The 20,569-nt window shown below is 65.6% G+C and overlaps 2 protein-coding genes across 7 annotated transcripts in view; one reads left to right on the top strand and one right to left on the bottom strand.

Moving 5' to 3' along the window:
• The window catches only part of DTNB (dystrobrevin beta), a 214,487-nt gene extending 208,967 nt beyond the window's left edge, over positions 1-5,520 (top strand). For all 6 annotated transcript variants that reach the window (XM_052809547.1, XM_052809548.1, XM_052809546.1 and 3 more), the window contains one exon: positions 650-5,520. The gene's annotated coding sequence lies outside the window, so the exon portion shown is untranslated. The remainder of the gene's footprint in view (positions 1-649) is intronic.
• A 12,426-nt stretch (positions 5,521-17,946) lies between these two features.
• The window catches only part of OST4 (oligosaccharyltransferase complex subunit 4, non-catalytic), a 130,863-nt gene continuing 128,240 nt past the window's right edge, over positions 17,947-20,569 (bottom strand). Inside the window, exon 3 of the mRNA XM_052809559.1 lies at positions 17,947-17,966. The gene's annotated coding sequence lies outside the window, so the exon portion shown is untranslated. The remainder of the gene's footprint in view (positions 17,967-20,569) is intronic.

Raw genomic sequence — 20,569 nt, 5'->3', positions numbered from 1 at the left:
CCTCCAGAAAGAATGAAGACATGTCAGTGAAAGAAAAAAATCCTTTAAACTGTGGTAGCTCAAGTTCCTCGCATTCCCGTCTGCGGTGCCAGAACCGGTGATGGGTCCTCCTGAGCCGTCCTGGTGGCGGTGGTGTCCGGCCAAGCCACGGCTCTGGCTGCCCACCAGTGGCAGAGGGGGCTGGGACGGGCAGCATCGTCAGGGGCTTTCTGTTAACAGATCTTGGCTATTCTGGGGGGAAAATGCCCAGCACCAACCTCACCTTGGCTTGCAAAGTCAACCGTGTCAGCTCACGGGCCCTCGCTCGCGGGACCTGGGGACCTGCCACGGCACCACGGTCCCGGCATCGGTGACTCAGGAGCTCGTGTTTCCTCTGTTTCCCGGGTTGTCGGGTCCAAGGTGAGGAGCTCTGGGGTCAGCAGGACGCTTGGCGGCCGTGGTGGGCGCCGCGCGTTCGGTCTGCTCCAAGCTTGCCCGGGATGTCCCCAGAGATGCGCAGCCCCAACCGGAGGGTTCAGGAGGTCCCAGCAGAGGAGCTTGGCTTCTGCCCTGCGACCGCGCGGGAACTGATCTCCAAACCCGTGCAGGGTCAGGCCGGAGCTCTGCTCTGCAGATGCTGACGGCGCGTTGTGTGTTTCTGATGACGCAGGCATGGAGGGTTACGCTTACGATTGAGAGACGTCTCCCCATCCTTTGGAAGAGGCACATTTCAGCCGATACATTCACCATCGTGCAACTGTGACCGATCTCAACCACCTGCTGATGAAAGCGGCTTTCTCCGAACCACCTGGAGGGCTTTCCCCGTGGGCACTTGCCTCTTAGGTCATTGCATGTACTATTTTCCTTCATGTGTTTACTAACGGTAATCAGACAATGCCCCATCAAACTCAGCAATTTATGGGAGGTTTAAAAAAAAAAAAAAACCAAAAGGAAAGCTAATACTCCCTGCTCCTGCTAAGTGTACTGATCTTTTTTGATTTCCTCCCAAATGGTGTCATCATTGCGTCACACACTGGTTATTTCCTCTTGACTTCTGCCCCTCGATATGCATGAAAAAATGGGTGTAGAGCCTCCTGGGTCCCTTGCGTGTGACACGAAGGGGATTCTGCCTTCAAAAAACCCACCTTCTCCAAACACCGCGCTGTCTGTCAGTGTCTGGTTGCCATCGTGTGTGATGTCGCGTGTCATCCTGGGAGTAAATGGCAGGGCACGTCATGGGTGGAGGGCTGCACAGCCAGAGGAGCAGCAGCGGCAGCGATGGGCCACCAGCCGCCTGCCTCCCGGCGTTCCTGGCTCTGCTTCTCTTCAGACTGTTAAAAATTTCCCTTTATAAGCAAAGAATTCAGGGACGACCATTGCTAGGGTTAGATTAGCATCTCTGCATTCACTTTCAGGCGTCGAGTTCGGTTTTGTTTAAAATTAAGAGAAATAACCAAGTTGTGTAGTCTGAGGCTGGCAGCTCACCACTCTCTGATCCTTGCTAGGCTTTTCTTCCATAGCTGCTTAGAAAACATTGTAATCAGTTCCAATCACTGGTGATTTTTTTTTCTTCTTGGTGCTTAGGAATGTTATTTTTAGTGGAAGGAGCTGAGTGCCCTAATGCATCTATAAATATTTATCAAGGGTGATGAATGGAAAGGAGTGATAAACCCTGAAACCAGCCCTCAGCTTTTCTTCCTGTCTGAACCGATACATGGCCTCGGTTCTCGGTGGAAAGTGCTCGTTGGGTACCTACAGCCCTTGGGGAGAGAGAAAATAAACGCACGTGGTGGCCACAGACTTAGTTGAATATAAATATTGTGAATGAGCTGTCAAGAAGGAAAGGAAAGTGATGATAACCTGGTGCAGCATGTTAGCTTTAGCCTGCCAAACAGAGTGCGCTCGCGGGGATGGGGAAGGTTTTGTGTGCGTTTTCGGCTGAATTTGCTGAATTAGGACCTGCAGCGGCTTTGGCTGCAGCTACGGGCGGATTCGAGCACTGAAAATAGGAATGTTTTGCTGATGGCCACGCTTGGGGACCTGCTGGGGTGGTGAAGGCTGTCGGCAGCAGGAGGTGTTACGGCTGCGCAGGCACCGGGGTCTTCCTCCTGCTGACCAGAGGTGCGAGCGGCCGGGGAGTTTGCATCGTGCCGGTGGGATCTCCTGGCACCTCGTGCGGGCGAGAGGCTGGGAGCTCCCGGCCGAGCTCCGCGGAGTCCGGCGTCAGGGACTGGGTGTCTGCACCGGCGGCAGTGCCGGAGGAGGGGAGCTGCGCCGCGGGGCAGCCCGGGGCGGTGATGGGAGAGCCCGTGGCAACGTGCGGGATGGTGGGGTGGAAGTCGTCGCCTCCTTAGAGGTGCCGGGGCCCAAAATGTGGCGCAGACTGGAAGGAAGGGATGGAGACACGTCTCCCGTAGCCGTCAGGGAAGCACGTTACGCACGAAGCCTGGATCACAGGGGAGCGTCACATTTGCTGCTTTTTTCCTGTTATTACTCACCCTGTGACTTTCCCTTCTCGCTTTTGCTACCACGATTGCCAGGAGGCAAAAAAACCTCCTGCCGCAGCTGCCACCTCGGCCGCGAGCATCTCGCTGAGCCTGCGGTCCGGCCGCAGCTGGAGGAGGTGCAGGTGGCACTGCCGGGACCGGCCACCACCGGCCACCACCGGCCACCACCGCTCCGGCCGGCCAGGCGCTCGGAGGGGAGGCGCTGGGGAGAACCCCCCGCTGCCAGGGCTCTTGCAGCCAGCGCTGCCGGTCACAGGGAGGGTGACAGCCGGGGGAGCGGGGGCATCTGGGCTTTGTTCGGAAAACCTGGCGGGATCAATGGGGTTTTGTACAGATGCAGTGGGGATATCGTCTGTGTGTGTTAAATGTGACCCTGCGTGCCGTGGCTCTGCAGTGCCTCGCCCATTATGCCATTTATTGTGGCCGGTAAAGCATTTTAGCAGATACTTTATATTATTGCAAGGCTGGGGCTGCAGGTTGGTGCTGGCTGCTGCCGTGCTGGCTGCTGCCGTGAGGACGGCGTGCGCCCAGCAAGCCACTGCTGGAGCAGGAGGAATCTGTGCCCCCCCCAGTCTAAAGGGTCCTGGAAAGGCCACGGTCCTGTGGGCATGGCTCCGGTAATGTGCACCCTGCAGCCAGCAGGAGCAACCGGGAGTGATGGAGAGCCAGGGCAGCTGCTAGCCAGGTCCAGGCATCGGATCACCAAGGCCTGAGCTTAATTGTACCTGTCCTCGTCAGCCCGCTGCCGATAGCTTCCCCCCGCCATCGCTCGGAGGTGACGGGAACGATGCCGCAGGGTCCCCCCAGCCTTTCCCTGCGGTGCATGGTGATGCCGAGGAGAGCACGGTTAGCTGGCTTGGCGGCACTCCGGGCAGGCTGTCGTGACATGTCACTCAATGGTGTCGTTTAGGGAGGTCACCGCTGGTCCCCAGACCCTGTTGGTGAAGCCCAGCTGGTGCGGGCGGTCCCGGTGCCCTGGGGTCTGCCCTCGTGGTGCCGCTGCCCCCGGCACCAGTCCGGCACTGGGGTAGGCAGCGTGGGCTCAAAGCAGGGCTTGGGGCACGGACTGGTCCAGCAGAGCCCGGGAAGCACCGGGACAAGCGCGGATGCTGGGGTCCGAGCCTTGCCGTGGCCATCAGCAGGGGTTCCTGTGCCAGGCAGGATGCCCGGGATCATTTTGCACCCCAGTAACACCAAGCACCTCCACCGGTGACATGCTGGGACATTGTGTAGGGGAAAAACCACCCAGCACCCCAGCTTGCTTGTGGTTAACTTTGAAACCTGCTTACAAACTATTGTTTGCCTTTGGAATAATCGCCTTAAACCCTCCGGGAGGAACAGTTCAGGCCGGGCTTTTATGTATGTCCCCAGGCTGTGTCCTGCTGCGGCGTTACTGCACCCCGGCTCCAGCGTGTGCGGGTTCCCGAGGCCGGTGGCACCGTGCCGGAGGGACCGGCCGCTCACCCGAGTCCTTGCTCAGCGCCTGGGATGCAACGTCCCGGAGGCTGCCAGGGAAATCTGCTCCGCAGCACCAGAGAGCTCCCGGGGTCGGAGCCCGGCGTGTGTGCACATGTGTGCATGGGTGTGTGTGGGTGCACGTGTGCGGGTGTGCACATGTGTGCCTGTGTGGGTGGGTGCACGGGTGCCTGCATGCGCTGCAGGCAGCGTGTCGCGTGACGCTGCTGCTCTCGGGAGATCTGCTGGGTCCGAGCGTGTCTGCCGGTGCCTCCCTGCCCATCCCTGCTGCCCAGCATCTGCCCGCACCCCTGAGGCTGCTGGTAAAAATATAAATAACCACAGATACGGTTCTTTGCTTTCCAATTTGGGGCTTTATTTTGTGCAATTGGATGGTCATTTTTTGTCAGGATCCAGGAATGGGAGTCACTAGCAGAGAGCGGGACCGGATCCGGAGCCCGGGGAGGATGCAAGGCCCCGCGCAGAGCCCAGCCGGGCACGGTGCTGCCGGAGCCGGGCGGGTGCAGGCAGAGCAGGCAGAGCAGGCAGCCCACGGGCCGTGGTGTCGGGCATCGCTGCTGAATCCTGGGGACGGTGTGTTGAGGTGGGCTGTAAGGGAATAGTTGCTGATTGCTCTCCAGTGACTTTCTGTGCTGTAATTCCCTCGCCAATACTGACCAAACCACCTGCGATCGTCCCGGCACCTGCAAAACCGCTGGGAACGGCACCGCTCCCTCACCCGGGTCGCCCTGGTTTTCCTGGGAGATGGCTCTGCTCCCAGGGAATGGCCGGTCCCCAGCACAGACCTGGTGCCTCAGCAGTGATGGGAAGGCATGCCAGTGCTGCGGCATAGCCACGGCGGCTGTAATTAAGCCCCTCTTTAATTCCCACTTGGGCTGAGCACGGGCTGGGGCAGAGCCATGGGGCTCGCGGTGCCTTCTCCTGCCGGGCAGAGCCGGCCGGCAGCACACATCAAATTCGGATTGCAAGGAAACTGCAATTTCCCTAGGGCAAAACCTACCTGAACAAAAAAGCAAAATGCCACCTAAAAATGTTTTCTCATGGGAAAGTTACCTGGACAGAGCCATCTCCTTGCGTTGGCATCCCCGGCCGATGCCCCGGTGCCAGGGGTTAATGCCAGGAGAGGGAAACCCCCAGTTTTCACAGGGTAAGGAATAGGGACGGGCGCCCTGCAGTATGTCCCACACCCGGCTGGTCTGTCGGCGATGTGCCAAAGGAAGGCGGTGGCTTTGGCCGCTCATGCCATCCCTCGGCGCAGGCGTGCTCAGAGGCTCCCCGAGCCCTGACCGTGCTCGCGCAATCGGGGTGTCCCCGGCAGCAGAGCCCGGCAGTCGGGGGGTCGGGGACCGTGCCAAGCTTTGGTGCCGTTCCCTATTCCTGGCACCGCGTGAGTGCGGCCGCGGGCACGGGTGAGTGCGGGAGCGTCCCTGGGAGCGGCTGGCAAACCCGCGCTGGAGCCGATGCTGTAAGTGTGGGGAATGTCTCTAACAGAAACCTGTAAACTGGAAGCCATGTTCTGTCATCTGCCAAATATTTAATAAATTCATCTCATCCCTAAGGGGTGTCTTGTCCCTTCACCATGTGAAAAAAGCAGAGATGTTCATGAAAAAAAAAAGGTTTTTAATAGGAAACGACTGCTCCAAAGCAGCACACAGTATGAGAGCAGCTGCCGGCACTTTGCCGTGGATTCGTACGGAGCGGCAGAGCCAGAGGATTACCCGCATTTGTCATGGCTGCAGGTCACTGGAAGCAGACAGAGCTGCCTGTGTTCGGGGCCGTGGCGCCCGCCGCATCTGTGCCATCGGCACGGCGCCGACGCCCCGGCATGGCTGCCTCCTCCCCGCCAGATGTTCCCCCCCACTGCAAACCCTGCACCGGCAAGCACATCTGGTGGTGGCAGAAAGGGCGAGGGCCGGGCTCAGAGGGCGGGCAGGCACCGGGGTGGGAGCATCCGCACCGGAGCCCCCATCCTCTCCCAACGCAGCGTTAGGAACTGTACTGGGGGAGCTGGGGTTTGCGGTACCAGGTGCCCGACCCCCCCGGTAACGGCCCCTGCAATGGTGGGGCCGTTGTCGCCACTGGTCCCCCCAGACACAGAGCCGCTGATGGAGGGGGTCTCGTGCCCCATCCAGCCCCGGTGCGCTGGGTTGGCAGTGGCTCGCAGCCGGCACCGGCTCTGCCATGGGGACACCCAGTTCCCACACCGCAGGACCCAGCGGAGATGCTTCACGCCCACGCCCGGACCCTCCTGCGACCGCTGCGGAGGGATGCCCCAGCTCCCGCAGACCCCCGGCAGAGCCGCCGGCGGCAGGGGCCAGGCTCCGCTCACGCAGAGGAAACCTTAGCCCCAGGAATCCGCGGCTTCGCGGGCGCAGATGGATCCCCTCCGTTTCTCGGCCCCGATTTGGCACGGCGCTGCCCGGCTCCAGGCGCTCATTTGTGTAAGGGATTAGGCACCTTGGTGGGAAAGACACAGACCCTTCCCGTAGCCGGGGGGGCTGCCGGGCCTGGGGCGGCTTCGTGCTCCTCTCAACCCAGCGCGAGGTGAGATTGGGAGCGAGAAACCCCCCAAGAGCTCAGCCCGGCTTCGCAGGAGCACAGACGGAGCGCACGCCCAGCTCTGCCGCCACGGCACCGGCACGCTGCCGGGCTCTGCCTGGGGGCAGCTGCCTGTCCTCGGCGCAGGCACCATCCCTGGCGGGGGTCCTGCCCGGCCATGGCCGCCACCACGGACCTGGCGTTTGCCGAGTGCGGCGGAGCGGGTGGCCCGGGTGTTACCGGCACTGCTGGGCTCTGCTCCCCATCCCGCATCCCCCGGCCAAGTGTGTGCCCAGGGAGGGAGCAGTGGGTGCTGTGTCCCCCGACCCCATCAGCAGTGCCCAGGACCACCTGGGGACGGAGACGGTTTGAGATCCCAGTGCCACTGTGTTCCCTCTGCTGTCCCCCAGCCCCCCCGACTGTTCCCTCCCACCCCGCGCTGGGGGACGTGGGGGCAGCACCCCTCTAAATATAGCTATTGCCCTTAAAAGCCATATTTAACTGTCCATCACCACCCCCCTGCTTGTGGCGGAGGATTTTTGCCTCAATCCCCGGCTCCCCCCTTCTCCCACGCAGCCCCCACAGAGGAGGGTCCCCGCAGTGGGAACGCTGCTCTCTCCTCCCCAGGATCGGTCCCGTTCCCCACAGCACCCTGTGTCTCTCCCCCCCCTCCTTGGCACCCGCAGACCCCCAGGAGCCACCCGGAGCCCGCCAGGCCCAGGGCCCCATCGGGGGGGTTCCCCGGGGACCCCACGCGCCAGCCCACACAGGGACAGTGGGTGGGGAGGCCGGTAGACAGCCACGAGTGTTGTGTCCATCACCAGACCGTGCTCGCAGCCCACCGCCTCCCACTCACGGGGACCGACCCCAGCCCACGCTGCCGGGCTGAGCCCTGCCTGCACCGCGGCCGCCGGCGGGCACGGGGAGCCGAAGCCCCGAGCCTGGCACAAGGGCTGCATCGGCCGCTGCTCACCCGTGGGTGCGAGCACACGCGCCTGCACAGAGCGTGCGTGCACACACCGTGTGCGCGTGCACGCTCGCCCGTGCTTTCAGGCCTGTGCGCGCTCGCGGCGTGCTCTCGCACACTCCCGCGCCCCGCGTGCACGCGTGGGCAGGGTCCCCACGGGGTCGTGCATGCCTGTGCACACGCGCGTGCGCCTGCACGTGCGCCCACATACACGTGCGTGCACAGGCACGGCCGTGCACTGAGACAAACTTGTGCAGAAGCGCGTGTGCTCTTGCACACGCACAGAGCACCGTGCTCGGCGCCGGTTCCCCCGTGCTGCCTGTCCCCTCCCGTCCCCGGCGTCCACCCTGTCCTGCCCACCCACCCTGCCAGCCATCACTTGGGGACATCGAGCCACCGCGTTGGTCCTTCCCCAATGCTGCCGGCAGCTGCCTCCGTGCCAGGCGGGAGGGCACGGGGGGGGGACGCAGCCGCGGGTGCCATGGGGCAGCACCCAGGTCCCGGCGGCAGCTGGTGGGATCTCCGCGTGCGCTGAGCTGCTCCGCGGCACAGCCGCGACACCACGTCCCCGAGGGTGGGGAGGGTCCCCCGCCTGCCTGCGCCCCTTCCCAAAGGGGATGTGGGTGCTGTGCGTCAGCTGGGTGCTGTGCCGAGGGGGACACGGGTGCTGCGTGTGGACACAGGACCTGTTTGCAGGCTGCAGCTGAGGTGCCTGTCCAGGGGCACCTGTATCCCTGCCCCTCTGTTTATTCTACAGGTGATAACACTTTCGCACCTCGTTAGTGCCGTATTTGAACCCAATTACCCCCAGCCCCAGGAGGGGGATCAGCTCCTGCTCAGCATGGGGCAGCAGATGGGCTCAGCCCCACGGAGACCCCAGGGACCCCATGCATCCCACAGAGACCCCCAGGGACCCCATGTGCCCCACAGAGACCCCCAAGGACTCCACGTGCCCCAGGGAGACCCCAGGGACCCCCGTGAGCCCCACAGCTGGGCTCAGACCTGGGTGCCCCTTGCCAGGCTCCCCCCAGCCAGCACTGGGAGAGGTGCCAACACAACCCACTGCCCGCCGTGCCCACCCCGCTGCCACGCTCCGGTGCTGCGGCACAGCCCCTGGGCCCCCAGCCAGCAATGGCCCCGCATGCTGGATGGTGCTCACGAGCACCCAACACCTCAGAGCGTGCAAGGTCAGGACTGGAGTCCCTGCACCCACGCCCACCACCGCGACCCCCTCTGGACCCTGCTCAGGGGGTACGGCAGCAGGGCATGCAGCGCTCTCTTCTGCATCCCCCTCCTTCCCTTCCCACCCACAGCACGGGGTGGGCAGGGGGTCCCATGGGTGCCACAGATGGGGGCCGCTGCCCCAGTCTGGGGGGGCACGGTCAGCCGTGGCCCCGTGTCCGTGCAGTTCAGACACCTGCAGCCCCCTCCCCAGGGCAGCCCGCAGCATGGCCCCCCCGGGACGTGTGGCACTGCTAAGGGGCACCCGGCCTCGCCCCACGCAGGGTCGGGGGCCTCCATGTCAGTGCCTGACCCCGGGGCCGGGGCTGCTCCTCGTTTGCACCATTTAACGGCCACCCTGGGCCACATCGGCTGCCCCGGCTCCATCCATCACCAGGGAACCGATTCCTCCGCTCCGCTACAAGCCGTTGGTGTGACCCGTGCCCTTCCTCCCCTGCCCTCCTCCTCCTCCCTGTCCCACACACCCACCCATGATTTATGGAAGAGGAAGGGGAGCGCCGAGCGCGGTTATCGGTGGGCAAACACCACGCTGGGGCAGGACATGGAGGGTGCGGCCACGGGTGCCGGGGACCCCGGCACAGTGCCTGCCCTGGGGCTCCGCGGGGGGCTGCCGGTCCCTCCCTGGGGGGTCCCAGACGCACCCGGTTGCCTCGCACACACACCCCCTGCGCACACGCACCCCCGTGTGACACACGCTGTGTGTGTCCCCCCCCCGGGACAGGCCATCGCCACGTGCTACCAGTGCTACCAGTGCTACCAGTGCTCCCACAGCCCCGGCAGCCCCTGCACCCCGGCTCCCCGTGCCCCTCACCTGCTGCCCTGCCCCGGTGGGGGCTGTGGTGTGCCAGGGGGTGGCACAAGCCCTGGTGGCACTCCGGGACACGGCGCAGGGGACACGGCCCCACTGCAGCCTTGTGGGACATCTCTGAGCCCCTTCCAGCATCCTTCTCCCACCGGCACAACGCCGGGTTGGGGACGTCCAGGCAAGGGGCCGGGGCACGCGGGGTCCATCCTGGCCACCCCCTGCCACGCTTTGGGATGCCGGGACCATCAGCCATTTCTGCAGGCTCGTGCAGAAATTCGGCGGCAATTACATAACGAGGAGCCATCGGTCCTGAAAACAAGGTCAGGCGGGAAGACGGCGGTGGCGGGGGGGAGCGGGAAGGACCGGCCGGCGGCTGCTCTCCCTCCCCAGGCTGCGGCGGTGGGAGCAGCGCGGTGGGAGCCACGCGCCGGGAATGGCACCGGGACATGGCACAGCATGCCGGCCCTGCTCAGCAACGCGAGTGCTGAGAGCACGGGGGTCCCTCAAGCCATGCTGCATCACACCTGCATCCCTCGGGGTCCCTCTGGCCATGGTGGCATCACGCCTGCATCCCCACATCTGCCGTGGGGCCAGAGCCGTGGGGTGGGCCCCATCCCCGGAGCGCGGCTCTTGGGATTTGCTTAGTCTGGGGGTGCTCAGACCTGGACAGAGGGACTCTGGAACAGAGCAAATACCCCCCCACTGCAGAGGCAGGGGGACCTGTGGGGCACAGGCAGCGACAGGAGCCACCCCGAGCACAGCGGTGGCCGGGCCGGGTCAGTGGCATCACCAGGGAGCGGGGGGCAAATGTGGGGCCCCACTGCAGCAGCTCTGCCTCTTCCCAGGGGATGCCTTCCCACCGGCACCGCCGCTGCTGCCCCCATTACATCACCCCCACGCAGCCCACCGGAGCCTGCGGTGAGCGCTGCTGGGGCGGCGTGCCGCAATCCTCACGCCCCACATCCCCGGGGGACTGGCAAAGGTGCCCGTGAGAGAGATCCCCCCCACCCCGGCGAGGCCGCACGCCAGCCCGGCACACTGTGCGCCAGCCTGGCACGCCATGCCGCTGCCCGGCGCGTGACGCAGGTTCCCCCCGCACCGAGGCAGGATCAGCTGCTGCTCCCTCCGCGGCGGCGCTGACTAACTGGCTGACCGTGTGTCACCGGCTTAATTTGGCGCCTGCCCTCTTGGCAAGATTAATTAATCCGATCCCCGCGCCCAAGCCCCCAGAGGGAGCCGCCTTCCAAATTGGCAACCGTCACCGGGACACGCTGCCGCGGCTCCTCTCGGTGACGAGGCCGAGCTGCCGGGGGCGGATGGCTGCTTGGCGCAGGGGGACCCCAGGGACCCCCACCTCTGCCAGGGGCTGCGGGATGGGCGGCCGGTGCCCTGCGCAGTGGCAGGAGCACGGCTGGAGAGGACGCTGAGTCCGGCAAGCACTGCTTCCAGCCCTAACAAGCCCGGCAGGCAGAGGGTCAGAGCCCGGCTGGTGCCTGGTGCTGCACCATCCGTGGGACAGGAGATTTACGGCCGGTCGGAAACGCCTTGCCGGGAGCTGCTGCCCTCCTCCAGCTGCCCTGACCTCCCTGTCACGCAGAGATTTAAGCCGGGGATAATTGCACCTATTAGCCAAAACGAAGCTGCCGGTGGAGGATGGGCTGCCGGAGGAGCTGGCAGGGCAGGAGAGCGGGCAGGCGGGCAAGTGGCACACTGCGCTCCCCGGCACGGCCGCGGCTGCCAGCTGAGCCCCCATGGAGCGGGGCAGCAGGGACCATGCCGGGCGCCACAGCCTGCCGTGGGAAGTGGCAAGCGGGCTGGAAAGGCCCAATGCCAGCAGCCAAGTGGCTCCAAGGGACGCGGGCACTTCTCGGCACGGCAAGGGACACAGCCCAGGCCGGCTGCCCCGGCCACAGGGCTCCCTGGGTACTCGAAGGGTCTTTGGGGTTTGCAGAAACTCCCCGGAGATGCAAAGCACGGAGGGGACAGGAGTTGCCAGCTCCCCCAGTGGCGAGGACCACGGAACAGGATGGCCACGTTGGAGCGTGGAGACACCGAGACCTGGCAGGGGAAGATGGACGACCCGTAGCCATCCTCTACCTCCTCCTCCGCTGAGCCTGCCACCAGCCCCTCGCCAGAGCAGAAGAGCTCACCGGCTGCATCTGCCCTCACCAGCGGCGTTACCCAGGGATGGTCCCACATCTCTGCCAGGATTTCGCTTGTTCCCCATATGCTTAAATTCCCTTTACTGTCCCCCTCGCTGCTGCCCAGAGCCACCCCTTGAGCTTCCAGCATCCCCGATCAATATTCTGTCCAGCTTTCACAGCTCCTCACTTAACTCAGCCGCCCCCAGCCAGCGCCAGCGTCCAGCCTCCCTCTCCCACTGGCAAACACCGCTTCCCCTCCGCTGAGCACCACCGCCGCCTGCCCTGACACCAAAACCACCTTCCTCCCCACCGGTGAACCCGCTGCTTCTTGGTGACCGAGCAGCCCCGGGGAAGGTGCCCGGGTTCAGTCTGCGCAGGCGGTTGAGAGCCGGCCGGTCCCTCGGTGAGCGGGAGCTGCCCGTCCCCGGTGCCCCACGCTCAGCCCCGGCCGTTTCCTTCTTCCCGGCGGTCGGCGGCGGCTTCCTCCTGCCGGGCGCGGCGCCTGAGCGGCGATAACAGGATGTGCGCGCCGCGGCCCTGCCACGAGAGGTGGCACGCTCGGGTGCTTGTCACCAGAGCTTTCCCATCGCTGAGAGCAAGGATCGGCAAATGCCGAAACAGTGGCAGGGCCGGTTGGGTGATGCCCTGCCAGAGAGGAGCGTCGGCATGTGGCACCGGCACACGGCACCTGGCCAGCATGGCGGGCGTTGCCGTGGCGGAGTCCAACGTGGGGCTCTTGATGGAGGTGCAAACTCTTCCCCGGCACGGCAGGGTAATGTGGGGAGTGATACTGGAAGCGATGGGGACAATGGGGGGAATAGTGCCAGGATCAATGGGGATAATTCCAGGAGCAATGGGGATAATGTGGGGGATAATGCTGGGAGCAATGGGGATAACACTGAGAGCAATGGGGATATCACTGAGAGCAATGGGGATATCGTAGGGGATTATGCCGGGAGCAATGGGGGATAATGTCAGGAGCAAAGGGGACAATGGAGGGGACAACACCAGGAGCACTGGGGGACAACACAGTGGGGACGCTTGGGGTGCTGCTGGCATGGCTCGCATGGGAGCCCACCTTAGAGCCCTACCCACCCCATGCCCATCGCTGGTGAATGGGAAGTGGAGGCAAGACGCAGCAAATGCTCTTCCTATCAACTTTTCCTTTTCAATGGGGGTTTCAAAGCAAAAGGGGGAAAAAAAATGTCCTGTTTTTGGAGACAGTAATGTTTTCCATCCCGAAAGCTGTCAGCAAGAGCAGACACAAGGGCGAAACCTCCTGACAGGCGAGAGGAGAGGCGCAGGAAGCGCCGTGATGAGAAGCATCCCAACACCCCTGCCAGACAGCCGGCCGGGGGAGCGACCCTGCATCACCTGCAGCCCAGATGCCCAGGGTCCCCCCGGCTCTGCACCCACCGCGGCAGGAATGACAGGGAAAGCACGTATAATGGTCTGGCAGGAGAAACCTGCCCGTCCCTTCCCTCTGCCCCAGCCAGGAGCGCAGCTCCGGCGTGTTTCTAGCAATAAACCCCGGCATAAGCAGCACCATGGCCTCTGCTCAGCCAGAGGAAAAGCCAGGCTCAGCGCAAAGCCTGACCTAGTAGCAGGTTTAAGGAGCCCCAGCTGGTCACCGGGCAGTTGTTCTTCAAGGAAAGAAGTCAAAAATACAAACCCGAGCAGGTTGTTAATTGATCATTTAAATGAAGCTGCCCTGATGCTGTCATTGAAACGTGGTGAGACGGCTCTGCCTGGGCAGCGAGTGCAGGAGAGCCAGTGCCGCGGTGCAGCTGGTGCCCCGTGCCGCCCCACGTGCGGTGCTTCCCACCCCGGCTCTGCCGTGCCCATCCCCTGTTGGTCCCTGCGGCTGCTCCCCGGGGAGCGGGGCTGTGCCAGGGCTTCGCCCAGGGACGTCCCCGGCCGGGCATCCCTGTGGGGCAGCACCCGGCTGCTGAGCCGGGGCCGTGGGCTGCTCCGGCGGGAGGGAGCAGTGCTGGACCCTCACCACTCCCGGGCGCTGCTGTGAACCCACCCACAGCCATACCCACCTGCAGGCGCACCCATGTGCAGATATATGTACCTCCAGCTATACCTAACATGCAGATATTCCTACATGGAGCCATGCCTGTGTATACATATACCTATGTGCAGCTATACCTACTTGCACATATACCTATATCAAGCTCTACAGAGGTGCAGATATACCTATGTGCAGCCATACCTACATATAGATATACCTATGGGCAGACATACTCACTTGCAGATGTGCCCACGCATCAAGCTCTACTTATGTGCAGATATACGTGGGGCCATACCTATGTGATGCTATACCGGCATGGAGCCATACCTACATGGAGCTATTCCTACATGCAGGTATACCTACACGCAGCCATTCCTACCGGCAGCTATCCCCTGTGCAATGATGCACCTACCCACAGCTCAACCTGCTGCACCGGCACTGCGGCAGGGCTCTGTGGCTGAGCTGCCCGTGCTCCGTGCCGTAGGCAACACTGCCTGTTCAAGCAGCGCAGGCAGCGCGCGCTGCATGGGAGCGGTGCGTGCCCGGGCTGCTGCCGGGCTGGCTGCCAGCCGGCGCCGTGGGCACAGTCACCTGAAGTGCTGCGGCACGAGGCGCGGGGACCCATGGGTGTGCCAGGGTGCCAGCATGGCTGTGGCCAGGGCGCGAGGGCGGCTGTGCCGGAGTGCGAGGGCGGCTGTGCCAAGCAGCACTGCAATTAGGCTGGGGCTTTGGGATATGGAAAAAAATTCCTGCGGCGTGGCAGGTTCCCCTGGAGCCGGGAGCGGGAGCACACGTGCGGCAGCTGCAACAAACCCAAGCAGGCTGCTAAAGCGAGCATCACCAACACCCCGAGAGCCAGCTGGAAAAGCCCTGCCAGCCCTGGCACAGCCCGTGCCACAGCCGGGGGGGGACAGTGGGGCCGCAGGCGGCTCGAGGATGGGATGCAGGGGGGCACGGCCGGGGTCAGCCTGCCTGAGTTCAGCTGCAGGCACGCAGTTACCGCAGCTCCGCCGCCGGTGCCAGCATCCCGAAATAGCAGCTGGCGCGGTGCAGCTGGGGAGAGCCGTCTTGCGCTGCACCAGGGCGCGCGGTGGCTCGGGGCACTGGGACGCGGCTACTCCGGCTGGGGGAACGAAGGCTCTGTGGCTCGACACGGCGGCATGCCGGAGGAGACCTGCCGAGAGGGAGTGACGGCAGCTGCCATCACCACGGCACGTGCTGCTCCAGGAAGATCGCCACGGGATAGCAGGGCAGCCTGGGGCACGTTAAGCAACTGGAGAAAAATGGGTTTTGCCGGGGCTGAGCTGCAGCAGCATTCGCCGGGAGCGCGGCGAGGCTCTTCACCTGCATCCCGGTGTCGGGGGCAGCCGGGGTGCTGGGGTTTAATCAGCCGATGGTAAAGTCCTGGCACACCCCTGGAGCCAAGGCTCAGCCGGCTGGGATCACCGTGCCAGCGAGTAGGGGCTGCTCGCCCCGGGGATCCCACACGCCATGCCGCTGCCAGGCCCGGCTATGTCGGCACAACAGGGAGCTGGGGCAGATCCCTCATCTCATGTGCTTGGGCAATGACACGCCGCTGCTCGCTGCACCCAAGCCTTGCTCTGGAAGCATCGCAGGGTGATTCCCAATGCAGCGCCGGGGCTGTGCCGTCGCGGACGCAGCCATCGGTGGCCGGCGCTGCTGCCAACCCTGTATGGTTTGGTGGGGTCGAGCCCAGCGAGCGAGCAGATGCTGGCTCAAATGCACATGCTGGGTCTGCCGCTGCAGGCACCGCGAGTGCTGCCGCCGGCTGTGCACGGGGAGGTACCGGCAGAAGCAGGCAGCCTGTCGGCCTTTGCCATGGCTCTGGGCCGGCAGGCACCTGCCCTTTTCCAGCCTGGAACACCGGCACCCACTGAAGGTCTCCTGCAAGAGACCCATGGGAGCGGGAGGGAGGGAGGTGAGGAGCAGCCTTCCCCTGCAGCAGTGAAGAAGACGGTCTATTAAGTCAGGGGAATGCAACATTAATTATTATTATTATTATTAATTAATGTCTTATTTTACAGTGCCCCCATGTGCACTAGGCGCCTTCCAGCACTGAAGGCGAGCCGGGGCCCCTGCCTTGAAAGGTTCCTCTCGGGGCTGCCGCCCGGCACAGCACAACACAGCAGCACAGCACGGCCGGGGGCAGGAGTGGGGCTGCCAAAACACGGCTGGGTGCTGCTGAGCCCCTCCATGCCCATGCTGGGGGCTGTGGATGCCAGCCTGGGACCCCCGGGCACTCATCCAGGCGGTGCTGTGATGCTCCCTGGGGCAGGCTGGCCCTCTCTGGGGTCACTCTGTCCTCAGCACCCACTGGTGCCAGCTTTGGCATGCGGCCCCGGACAAGCACAGGCTTTGGCGGTGCAGCCCATGCCCAGTGTGTGCGGTGTCGGGGGGCGGCAGCGTGAGCATACCTGGGTGCCCATTGCGGCTGGGGGGACCCAGCAACCCCCCCTCCAGCTCTCCATGGCCCCCCAGGTCCCCCCTTCTCCAGCGCAACACTGGCGCACGGCTCTTCTGGGGTCTCCAATGCTCCTTGTAGTCCCGACCTCCAGGTGCTTCCCCACTGGCACAGCGCAGAGCCCGTCTCCCCTCCACAACTGCTGCCAGCCAGTGGGTTGGTCCCAGCAGTGCCCAGGTCTCCAGTCCCTCCCCAGCACCCACGGCACCACCAGTGCCACAGGAACCTGTATCAGCCCCGAGGAAACCACAGGTGTGTTTACAAATCACGAGACTCAAAGACATCCTAACCGCCGAGTCCTTTGATCCATCGTCTGCTTTCCGAGCCTTCGTGATGCGTCCGTGCCCATCATGGGGCTTTGAGCCTCTCAAGGAACTGCCTCGCAAACGCCTCGCGGGGGAAGGTGCCCGAGGATGCTCTGGTCCCCGCTCAGCTCTGGCATCCCTCCAGCAGCCTCTGGCTGGGAGAGAAACAGGGGGGGTCTCCATCCAGACCGCCCCCCCAGCATGGGGCTGGCGTGGGGTGCTGGAGCACAGGGCAGGGGTGCCCAGCAAGCAGAAGCTCCCAGAGACATCCCGGCAGTGCCCGGCGGTGCCTCCTGCGGGTCAGGGCTTGCTGGCACCAGGGGACCAGGGGGACATGGCTGGCACGAGCGTGGGGAGAAGGGCTGGAGCAAGGGATGGGGCCAGGGGATACCGCGGGCTGGGCAGAGGGATGTGGGACCAGCCCTGGGGGGTCACCGCGGGAGGGTGCAGCGAGGGTCCCTGCCGTGGAGCAGCCCCCGTGGCTGAGCACCACAGAATGCACAGTGCAAACCATAGGGCAGGTCCCCACGGCACGGCACGGCTCAGCACTGCAAGGCACGTGCCTCAGCACCGCATGGCTCTCAGCTGAGCACTGCGGCACACAGCTGGCGTGGCTAGGCACAGCAGGGCGTGACTTGGCACTGCACAACTCCACTCGGTGCTGCATGGCACAGCTCACCAGTGCCCAGTGTGGCTTGCTTTGGCATGGCGCTGCACAGCTCGGCATGGTTCTCAACTGCGGGCACAGCTCAGCGCGGCATGGCTTGGCACAGCACGGCTCAGCGTGACAGTGTGCAGCTCGGCACAGGTAGATGCCACACCACATGGCACGGCTCGGCACAGCTGACCTGCACCGCATCGGTGCTACACTGCAGAATTTGGCTCTGCACGGCTCAACATGGCTTAGCCCTGCATGGCACGGCTCAACGCTGCGCTGCATGGCCCAGCACTGCATGGCCCTGCCTGGCTTGGCACTGCTTGGCACTGCATAGTACTGTGTGGCCTGACGCTGTATGGCAGTGTGTGGCACTGCTTGGCATGGCACTGCTCCAGTTGACACGGCCTGATATGGCATGACACCACTTGGCTCGGCAGCAGTCTTTATAGCGTGCCGTCGTACAGCCTGGGTCACCTTGGCACACATGGCTCGGCGCTGCACAGCCTGGCACTGCATGGCACAGCTTGGCATGGCACGGCCTGGTGCTCCTCGGCTGGGCACGGCACCACTCGGCATTGGGCTGGCACTGCTCAGAGCTCCCCAGCACGGTTCAGCGATGCCGGGCTCAGCCTGGCTCCGGGTGGCTTTGGCCCAGCACCGCGTGGGACTGCCAGGCCTGGCTCAGCTTGCCCCCCCCCCCCCCAGCCCAGCACCACACGGCGCGGCTCAGTTTGGCTTGCTTGGCTTGGCCTGGTCCAGCGTGGGTTGGCACGCCATGGCCTGGCCTGGCACGGTGCCGCGTGGCCAGCGTTGGCTCGACCCAGCCTGGCTCAGCTCGGCTTGGCACTGCGTCACCCAGCCTGGCTTGGCTCGGCTTGGCCCCGGCCAGCCCAGTTTGGCCCGACGCGGCACGCAGCCCGTGACTACGCTTGGCTCGGCTCGGTCTGGCTCGGCACGGCACGGCACGGGCCTGGCCCGTCCCAGTGACCACCCCCCGACCCCGACGCTGCCCCCGCGGCCGTTTCATCCCATCCCGTCCCGTCCCGGGCCCGCTCTGGACTGCGCTCGGCGCGGCCCGGCGGGCGCTAGGACCGCGCGGCGGGCGGGCGGCGGGCGGCGCGGCTCGGTGCTGCAGTGGAGGCGGCGGCGCTGCGGGAGGAGGCCTCGCCGGGCAGCGCAGCGGCGGCGGCGGCTCGGCACGGCTCGGCACGGCGCGCCGGGCCCGCACCGGCCCAGGTAACGGCCCCGCGGCGGCGCGGACACGGCGTGGCCCCCGCGGACCCCCGGGACGGGGCGGGCAGCCCCCGACTCCCCGCCGACTCTCCCTCCCCCCCCCCCCCCCCCCCCCGCCCGCCTTCCCCTCCGCCTCGGCTCGGGAGGACTCGGCTCGGTTCGGCAACACTCGGCTCCGTTCGGCTCGGCTCGGCTCGGTTCGGCCCGCGGAGCCCGGCGGGCGGCCCGCGGAGCCCCCCCCCCTCCGCCGACACCCCCGCCCCGGTGTGTGTCCGTCTGTGTCCGTCTGTCCGCGTCCCGGCCCGGGGGCGTCGCGGCGGCGGGGGCTGCGGCGGGGCCGAGCCGAGCCGAGCCGGGCCGGGCCGGGCCGGGGGGCGCAACGCCGAGCAGGAAAACATGGCAGCGGCCGGGCCGCCACCCGCCGGGCCGGGCCCGCCTCGCCGCCCCCCCCCGCCCCGCTCCTCCGCTCCCGGCCCGGCCCGGCCCCGCTCGGCGGGCGGGGGTGGCGGGCGGCGCGGCCCGGCCCGGCCCCCGCGGCGCCGCCGTGTCCTTGAGCGCCGCGCCGGGCGGCTGAAGGGCAGCGCGGGGCCCCGGCCCGATCCCCGCTCCGGGGCTGCGGGGCCGCCCCGGGGGGGGGGGGGGGTCACCGCCGGTGGGGGGGGTCGTCGTCCGCTCCCCCCCCCCCCCCAGGGCCGGTCCCGTCGCGCCTGGCAGCGGAGACCCCCGGGGCGAGACACCCCCCCCACACACACACCGGGGCTGCTGGGGGCCGGAGAGCCGGGGGGACACCCCCCCCCCACCCCAGCCCCGCTGCGGGGTCGGTGCCCGCAGCCCCCCGGCCCGGCCCGGCGCGGCGCTGCCCTCCCGCGGGCAGCAGCAGAGTTCGCCCCGGGGGACGGGGGGGGGGGGGGGGGACGGGCTAGCTGGCACCTGCCAAAAGTTTGATTTTTTTTCTTTTTTTTTTTTGTACCCCAAAAAATGCGTGTGCGCGTGTCTGTCCCCCACCACCACGGGGAACCAGAAGAGCAGCAGCCCCGGGCGGGGAGGGGGCGGCGCGGGGCAGAGGCCTGGCAGGGCGCTCGGTGCCGCCTGCCCGCCGCCTGCCCGCTCTCCGGCTCCTCCGGCCCTGGCAGGGCCACGGCCCGGCCGCCCGCTCGCTCCCCCCTTTCCTCTCTCTTTTATTTTTTCTCTCCACCCCCCCTCCTCGTTTTCGGGTGTTCGTGTGTGCGAACCTGTGGGCAAATGAAATTTTCCTCTTCGCTCAGTTCCTCTTTCTTTATTTCTTCCCTTTGTGTGACGTAGACGGTGTCACCACGGGATTGGCGTTCGGTGCTTGCATTGCTGCACCGAGTGCGCGGTGGCAGGAGCCGGCCGTGACGGTGGGTGCCCGCATCCTGCCCGGCTGTGCCGGGGGGCTGCCCCTCGCCCGCCCGGACGGGGAGACCCGGACCAGCCCAGAGCAAATCCCTCGAAGCCGGCAGCCACGGGGAGCCGGAGGGGAGAGGATGTTGTCGTACCCGGCGGCTGCTCCCGGCAGCTCCCGCGCCTGCACTGGCCTTTCGTGCTGAGTCAGCTCGAAACTTCCTAGCGGGAGCCTCTTTTCGTGACACGCAGCGCCCGCCGCCTCTCGAGGAAAGGCGGGATGCCGGTGCCCGTGCCGGTGGCCGGCTGGCGAGGCCGCGGCCCAGGCGTTCCCCCGGCTGCCTGCGTGACCGCCGAGCTGCGGAGCACGGGCGACGTCTGTGCCTGAAATCCGGTGGCGGCCGCTGCTTCGCCACCGGGACTGCCGCGGAGCCGCCGTGCCGGGGCGACTGCTCGGGGACCTTCAGGTGGTGGTTTTCGTACGGGTATTTTTAGGACCACACATCTGCGCATCCCTGCCCGACGCCTTCCCACGGGCTCTGCCTGCACCGCTGCCTGCCTGCCCCAGGCAGGCTGGGCCATAAGCGAGCGTGCGGTGCCCTGCAGCACCTGGAGGGGAAAGCCTGTGGGCTTGCCAGGTAACCGCCGGCACGTGTGTGCGTGTGCCCAGGGCATGCGTGTGCCAGGTGCACACGTGTCACAGCGGCTTCGGCTCCGCGGGAGGAGCCGGCGGTGTTTGGGCATGCGGTTTCGCGGGGTCGGAGATGTTGTCTGCTCTCCGGTTTGCTGCAGGAACCCGCTCGTCCTCGAGGCTGCGCATTGGTTTGGGTTTTTAACGCCGGCTGAACCGACCT

Source organism: Harpia harpyja, chromosome 15 (assembly GCF_026419915.1).
Source record: "Harpia harpyja isolate bHarHar1 chromosome 15, bHarHar1 primary haplotype, whole genome shotgun sequence".
Lineage (NCBI taxonomy): Eukaryota > Metazoa > Chordata > Aves > Accipitriformes > Accipitridae > Harpia > Harpia harpyja.
The sequence above is the reverse complement of the archived record's forward strand: the minus strand, read 5'-3'. Positions and strand labels throughout refer to the sequence as shown.